Here is an 8,355-nt window from a genome sequence, read left to right as displayed (position 1 = left end):
TGGTGGGTGTGTCTCTTGTTTATTGGCTGTATCACAGGTGATACCCAATCAGCAGAGACGTGTCTCTAAACTCGTGTTATTAAAAAGGCAGAGCGCTTGTGCACACATCAGGATGTTCAACGCACCTCCGTTTCAGTTTTTTTTAAAAACGTGTTGCTACCATATGGACTATGGTTGCTACGTTTTGTGGGGGCTCAACGTGGCCCAGGTTAGGGGGTATGGGGATGCGATCGTGTGTGGGCGGGGCCAGATGGCTCTGGGCGGGGCTAGCAGGAGTGTAGTCCTACAGAATAGCACCACAATGCAATTCAATTAGGGATAACATCATGATAGGCTATGATTGAGATTGGCATGATTTTATCTCGGCGTAGGTAACAAAAAATGTCGCATTTAGGTTGATCACTGATTTTTGCACCACCCGTTAAGCACGCTGAATCAAATCAAACACACCAATGATGATAGTGGATCTAGCTAAAATAGAAATGCACATGCTCATGGATGGATACTCCAGTGGTGATTCCTATAGTTCACCCAAGTGCTTTTACCTGAGGTGTTTGAGGCCTTCCTGCTGTTTGTGACAATAATCTGTGTCACAGTTGTAACGCTCATTGAACTCAAAATGTGTGAAGATTTTGGATCGCAGTGGGACCAGAGAGCATGAGTGGACTTAATAGCCTATGTGTAGAAAGTTAAATAAAATATGCTTTGAGAATGAACGTGCAGAGAAGTTGAACCTGCAGCAGATTGAGGAGGACTTCCGGTGCCCTAAACTCACGACGTTCATACAGGTGAGTACAAGAACAAACGTTTTGATCATTTGTAACTCACTAGCCTACAGAGGACGTCAGCAACCGTTGGGTTGCCAAGAGCTGTGTGTATTTCTCTCTTTTTGCTATAGGCTACCTAATGTGTGAGTCTGTGGGTTGTAGTTGCTGTCAAATTTTATTTTGTCTTTACATCTCTGTATTGGCTGCCTTTGGTGATGCTTAATTTACTTATTTTGGTGATGCTTTTTTTATGGCAGTTCATAAAAAGAGGAGGTAGTCTAATAATATTGTTGCACCCGCCGCAGTGGCCATAGTTCTTTTTGTTTATTGTTGAGTTTTGTCCTTTATTCTGGCTAATTATTTTAAGACTATAGGCTACTGAGGAAGGTGGTTGTTTATATATAGCTGATAATCAGTTGTAAGCATATGCGCAGGCAGCAAATGTCTACTGAACATAGAAAAGGAATGTATTGTTGGTTTGGACCAAAGGACAGGCCTTTGTTAGATTTATTTTTCACTGCTACACTTTACTGTGTAATGGGTCACTTTCATGATCAGAACAGGTTCTGTTTTTTAATATTTAGTCGTTTTCTGTTCAGTCAAAGTGTCTCACAGAGAAGAAATTGTGCAGTTCTTCACCTGCAACTTGATATTCAAATGGTATAACTGACATTGATATTCTTTGGTGTGCACTGTGGCTGATTAAAACCTAAGCTGAACTGTGAGCTTGACACAGCTTGATTCTCAGACAAGTACCAAATAAAATGTCTATAAATATCTATCAGACTGAGCGAGCTCTATTGTACACTTATCCCCATTTGGTGCCATTAAAGGGCTTTACTGGAATCCAGTAGTGGATTGCTGTTGCAGTTTACTTTACAATTATGTTAGTTAGGTTTTGTGCCAGTATGATAAAAATGCTTGTTTGTATTTAATTGGCCTCTGTATTTGTGAGGATTACAATGTACCAGTCAATCCTCAATGGTGGAAGCCCAAGGGAACTTACCGTTTTGTCCCAGGCAAACCGCAGAAAAGCCCTGACAGCTAGGAGAGTACACTGTCATTGACCTGCCCTAGAGTGACTGTGACTGTGTGTGTGTGTGTGTGTGTGTGTGTGTGTGTGTGTGTGTGTGTGTGTGTGTGTGGGGTGCAGACATGTATGCACAGCAGCACAGGTGACCTTTACACAGAGTAAGCCCTTTCAAACATCAAGTGTCAGTCCTTAGCTGCACTGCACATATCTGGGTTATATTTGAAAGCTAATATTATCAAACCTGCTTTTAAAGCCTGCAGAAGCAGCAAAGTGAAATAGATGAGGCAGATACTGTAGAGCATGTTTTCAATTGGTGGCTGCGTTTACATCACTGAACATGTGTGCATCTCTTTTTAGGGGATTCAAGTAAAGCAATACATGTGACAGGGAGGGGGACTGTGCTTTTATGTTTCAGTATGAATCACCTATAACCTCCGACCAGATTTGTAATGCACCTCACACACGTTGTGTCAAAGTCATTCACCTTGTTTACTTGAGTTGTCTCCTTGGCTGGAATGAAGCTCATCGCCGTAGTAATGCTAAAAGACAGACATGGATTGACAAGGCCAGTGACTTTTAAATACCACTCTAAAGCACACAAACGTCAGGACCACTGGTTTGATGCTGCAGGCTAAACTGAGACTGACCTTTAGTATCATATCTGATAACGGATCTGTAAGACCTGATATTGAATTCTAAAGTTTTGACATTGTAGGATGAAAGTGAATACTTGCTCAAGCTCTGCTTAATTTAAACCTCCAGGGTGTGTGGCAGGAATAACTGTCTCTCACTGCAGGGTTATACTGTAAATACAGCTGTAGACTTGTATGCTTTACTTACAGTAACATTTTGCATTGTGTTTTTTCCACCACTGATGATAAACATTTCTTTGTAAGTTTTTCATAGCACTTTAGAATTATCTGCCAGTGTCCCCTTATGCCCGAGGCACATTTGCTTATTTTACAAAGTCACTTTGGTAAATCCCTAAATTCTTGGGCCAGAGACTGCAGAATAGAAATAATGGTTTCATAAATCAAACCTCCATTACAATGCATAGATCTACATTTATGTGCAATCCAAGGGGAACATATATTTACCTCTGGCAAGCATGTAATGAGTCACATTCAGGCCATGCCTTCATTATTTATATGCCAAGTCATTTAATGTTCCTATAAACTTGGACAGCACAGTCACGATGCCACCATTTTTTCTATCTGTCCACCTCTTGATACCGGTGAATTAAACTACTGATCCATTATATGGTCCATCAGGCAGCTGTTGACGCGGAACAGAGTTACATTGACTGTGCTCATTTAATGTTAATACAGTCACCAAATATTCAGGAAATTGTGATGTACCCTTAACATCAAGTAAACTGTGGACTAAATTGTGGGAGTTTGATGATTAATATTTGAAAAGCGTCTGTAAGAACAAATTATAACCTACTCCTCCAATCCAAAAAAAAACCCAGGTTCTCCTCATTCTAACAGTAAAGAAATAAAAAAAGATGCCTCCTAAACTTTTTTTGTTGTTGTCTTCAGACGTTGTGAGAACAGAGCTGTCAAATGAAACATTGTTCTAAATGACAAATCTACGCTGACGGAGCTGACAAGAAACGCACTGTGATTGTGGGTGTGCATCAGTGATAAAATAAGGAACCATAAACTCCACTGTGGTGTTAATCCAGATAACGCCCTTGTTAGTTTGCCTACTGTCGACGCAGGGAGGGAGTTTCAGACTGAACGTTCTTTGACATCCTCTTCCCCATCTGTCTGTTCAGTCCAACGTTAGCTCGCTTTTGTCGAGCAGCTTGCATACACGTCTTCCCTATTGTTTCCCAGTAGCTTTCATTCGTTTAAGTCACTTTCATCCTCTTGTGTTACAATAAGCTACATTCATTAGCATGTACGTATCTAAGTGCATGCATGCTCAGCGAGCGTCTAACAGTCTCCTGTGTTCCTGTGAAACATGCTGTGAGAAGATTTGTCTTCTAGTACGTGAGGAAATTGAGGTTTTACTCTTACTAATTTATCAAAGAATGGTCATCTAAACGAAGGGGTGTATTCTTCGTCCAGTACTCTCTCTGGGTCGCCGTGTGCTTTTTTTTTTTTTATATTCTCCTCTTTCAATAGTTTGTGGTCACTGAGCCTATGTTTGGTCAGGACCTGTCTTTGTGTTTTACTTCCGACAGAATGGACATTCTGGACATGCACAGCTAACTGATAATTTTTTTTTCTTAAATTCAGCTAGCAGTGGAGACTGTTGTGTTTTTGTATGTTCCCAATTGTATGTCTCCTTCTTCTATTCCTCACTTGATCCCCCCCCGCCTCGGCTCCTTCACACCCCTCTCTGAACTCATCTCTTCCCTTTATCCGCTCTGTTGACTCTCACCAACACCTTTCTCTCTCTCACCCTCCATCTACCGGCGTCTCTGAAGAAATGTCCCTCATAATCTCCCTCTTTTTTCAGGTTTACTCACCCTTCAGGCAGGGTGAGTCAGGTGTAACCACATCTCTGGTCAAGAAATGCCTGGGTTAAACAACAACAACAACACACACACACACACACACACACACACACACACACACACACACACGCACACACATCCAATCTCTACACCGTATTGCACACATTCCCCAGGTTTCTCATTCATATATGGGTTTTCATATCTTGCTCCCACACCAGCCGCGCCATGGTCACCTTCCTATCACAGTCCAGTGTGTGCGTACACATGCACGTGTGTATGTGTGTATGTGTGTATGTGTGTGAGGTATTTCTGTGTTTCTACACTGTTCAAATGATATACATGCTGTCAATTAGAATCAGTGTTGCGTGGAGCTCTGTACACCCACACAGTGAGTGAGTGTGTATGTACGTATAATGTCGAGGCATCAGAACACACACACATGCGCACATTACCTCACGTGCGCAGTATTACTTGGAAACATACAGGATAAAATGATATTGTGTATGTTTGTGAGATGCCATGGCTATCAATCTGAGTGTGTGTGTGTGTGTGTGTGTGTTTTTTACAGGTGGGTGCAGATAGAGCTCTCTCATTCTTTTCTTATTTCTGTCTCCCCCTGTCCTCATCCCTTCTTATTTCTTTTTTTTGTCATCCCTCTACCAAACTCACCCCCTCACTCTCTCACCTTTCCCCTTCTCCATCCTCAAACCACAGTGGCCTCTGCTGTGCTCCACTTGCTACTTTTCTTGCATGTCTCACTGAATGTTTGGATCGATAAGAGCCAGCTGCGTAATAGAATTAGGCTCTAATGGAAAGTACAAACTAGCTTTCTATTTACTAAATCCCTCCAGGGGGGTCCTGGGTAGGTAAAGAGCAGACTGTGAAATGAGACTGCAGTCGAAGACGTATGTGCACGCTTCATGTGTATGGTGGTGTGTGTGCGCATACCTGTTTGTGCATGAGGGGAAGAGAGGTACTGTATATTGACTTGAAATTAAGTTAAATTGGTTTAAGTTCTTTAGCTGTTATCTCAACGTCAGGTCCATGGATTTTTCCACAAGTGATGAGTTCTCCGTTTGTGCTTGTTGCATGTGTTTTTGTGAGAGCAAACACCTCTGTCTGGAAGCACAAACCGCATTAAGTTGATGTCTAGTAAAATAAATCAACAGTATTAACAGGCATGTTCATTCAACAATTTGTTCAATAAATACAAGTATTGATGAAGATATAAAACTACACAATGTAATGCAATAAAATGTTAACGTAGCACTACACATGCTGGCACATTTTTACCAACCACTTTAACACTCAAAGTTATCATGAAGTTATATTTAGCTGAAACCTGATGGGAAACGACAAAAAGTATGCAATTAGAAATATTGTTTAGTTTGTATGATTTTTGTTTGAAACAAAAACTTGCTGCCAATGCACAGAACTAACAGCACACAGCTAAACAAACAGTCCATCAGTCTGCTGGGCAAAATGTCACAGTTGGGGTTTAATGGAAGCAGAGTTGTTGTGTGAATGCTTTTGTTGTGTCGGTGTTTAGATTTGACAACCCGGGCATGTTAAATGTGAATATTTTAAGATGATGAATTTACTTTGTGACTTTTTGAAATTTGTTTTCTTTGGTTTCATTTTTATCTTTCTTTTTAACTTGCTTATCTCACCTCTTGGCTCTTCTTCTCTTTTGTACTCCCCGATCCTCCCCTCTTCTTTAATCTTTACTCCTCTCCTCACCCCTTTGAAAACCCTTAATTCTGTACGTTTCCTCTCATCAACCCCACTTTTCTCCTTCCTTCCTCTCTGCCAGACACTTTCTCCGGTGGCATTGAAAGAGTAACATGACCCTTCTGTGCCTCAGCGTAACGAGACATGACTGATGTAAAACACACAGACATTCAAGGCTTATCCACTCAAGGCTGAACACATGTCCAGTCAACTGGGACTCTGAATGTTTCATAGGAACACGAGGGGCTGCAGTTTAGGTTTCAGGTGTGTGTGTCTGTCTGTGTGTGTGTGTGTGTGTGTGTGTATGTGTGTGTCTGTGTGTGCTTTACATAAGACATAAAAGACAAAGGTTTCATGTCACATGAGATTATATAGAGAGGGCTGTCGTTTACTAGCTAACAACTGAACATGTCTGAAGTCCTCAAACTGAACTTCTTGAGGTGGGTCTGTTTGTATTTGCATGACTGCTTTTGTATATGTACAGTATATATCTATATCTGTTTGACACACACACACTCACCAACAAGCTGCATAAGGGTGTGTATGTGTTCTCGTGTCATCGTGGCTATACCTGCGTGGTATGGTGACAGTTGTTTTTAACAGAGTTAGATAGTGAGTGTGTGGTTTGAGCCTGTGGCACTAATCACTTTCCTCCAGATCCCTCCATGCTTCAGGTACCTCCAGGACTCCCCCTTATCTCTACCCAGTGAGGGAGAACACATAGTTACACACACACACACACACACACACACACACACACACACACACACACACACACACACACACACACACACACAGGATGTAGCCTATCTGCCTATCTCCACCCAGCAGCCCCGGAGGATGTACAACTGGCATCTCTGTGGAAACCAGCCTCTATCAACCACACTGACATACCTGATTTAAACAAAGTTTCACATTACTTTTTAGGCATGTTTAGTTTGTCCTACCAGACACCAGGAAACACATTTTATCACAAAGCAAACCACCTGCACTGTATTAGTACTGCACTGGAGGCTGGCCTTTTGGATTCAAAGCCAATGGGCCATAAGCCAAGATGTGTTTTAAGGGAGTCTGAAACACTTTACATCCTAAGCAGTTGTACATGATGGCTGGTGAAGAACTGTTACCTCAGTTATAATTAGCACTGTCTCTCGGTAAGTGTCAATAGTAAGTGAGTATTTGTCCTGGGTGAGTAATGTTTTCATTTGGCATCAATCATATGCACAACTGGATGCCATATTTGTGGTATAAGCATGCAGACTGTGGACACATTATGATCCTCAATACTGTTGGCATTTCACATTGGCAGGTTGTATTAAAAATCATGCACTGTTATCGTGTTTTTTACTTTAAAGACCACCATATGTTGTGGTACTTCCCGGTTTCTTGTTACTGTCATATTGCTTTGTTTTGTTATGATGCAAATTACTTGGTGTGACGAGATATGATGCAACACTCTATGACATTTTGTGCCATTACATACATACATGTAGTACAGTACAACATGGTGCTCAAAATTTCATTTGCACATTGTTTCCACACATTCCCACACTGTATGGTAAATGTACTAATGCAACCTAATGAGTTCTGTAATGCCCAGGTGTCTCTTACCAAGAACTTTTATCAGCAGTAACACTAAGTCGGTGACATATCTGTTGTTAATAACATTCAAACTAGATATAAAAAGACTAGTTTGCAAGTGTTTTGATCATTAAAACACACAAGGTACCTAGCTTTGTTTCTTTGTTCTGCCTACTAATTGCCTGACCCAAGCATTGTATTTTCTCATAAGTGCCAACCCAGACAAAGCAAACAGTCAGCAAATATCCAAATATCCCCCCTCAGTTCCAACTGTGTTGCCTAAACCTCTATTATTCACGACTTATGAATAACGCACTTTACCTCAAGCTGGCATACGGGGGTATTTTTGCACATGGCGCCTTGAATTAGTCATGACCTCACAATGGAAAAACATACAATTTTCATGCCTCTAGCCTTTTTCTTGTCCGGGTTATAAAAGTGCCATAATAAGTATTTTGCCGTCAATACATGTAGAGAGTGTCTAAACCTAACCCGTATGCTTAAGCTTCAAAGCGACCAGCTCGCGATGCTTTCCGTGCGACTGATGTGAAGGAATGTAGTCATGTTTAATGGATCTGAAATCTCTGCAGCCTCACTCTTTATATTGTGTGGATCAGCGTTATTTCTAATGACCGGCAAACAATAAAAGACATTTTTAGCTTGTAGAGCACTTAAGTTGTTATTCCAGATATTATATAAACACTGTGACAAGGCATTGGACCTCCATCATCAATCTGTTGCTATGATCTAGAAACAATGAATAACCATCAAATTAG

At 41.1% G+C, this 8,355-nt stretch overlaps 1 long non-coding RNA gene across 1 annotated transcript in view; it reads left to right on the top strand.

The window, feature by feature from the left end:
- The first annotated feature begins 455 nt into the window (after positions 1-455).
- Positions 456-8,355, top strand: part of LOC118494112 — a 51,543-nt gene continuing 43,643 nt past the window's right edge. The window contains exon 1 of the long non-coding RNA XR_004896171.1: positions 456-788. This is a non-coding gene — a long non-coding RNA (uncharacterized LOC118494112). The remainder of the gene's footprint in view (positions 789-8,355) is intronic.

This window comes from Sander lucioperca, chromosome 21, assembly GCF_008315115.2.
Source record: "Sander lucioperca isolate FBNREF2018 chromosome 21, SLUC_FBN_1.2, whole genome shotgun sequence".
In the NCBI taxonomy this organism is placed as follows: domain Eukaryota; kingdom Metazoa; phylum Chordata; class Actinopteri; order Perciformes; family Percidae; genus Sander; species Sander lucioperca.
The sequence above is the reverse complement of the archived record's forward strand: the minus strand, read 5'-3'. Positions and strand labels throughout refer to the sequence as shown.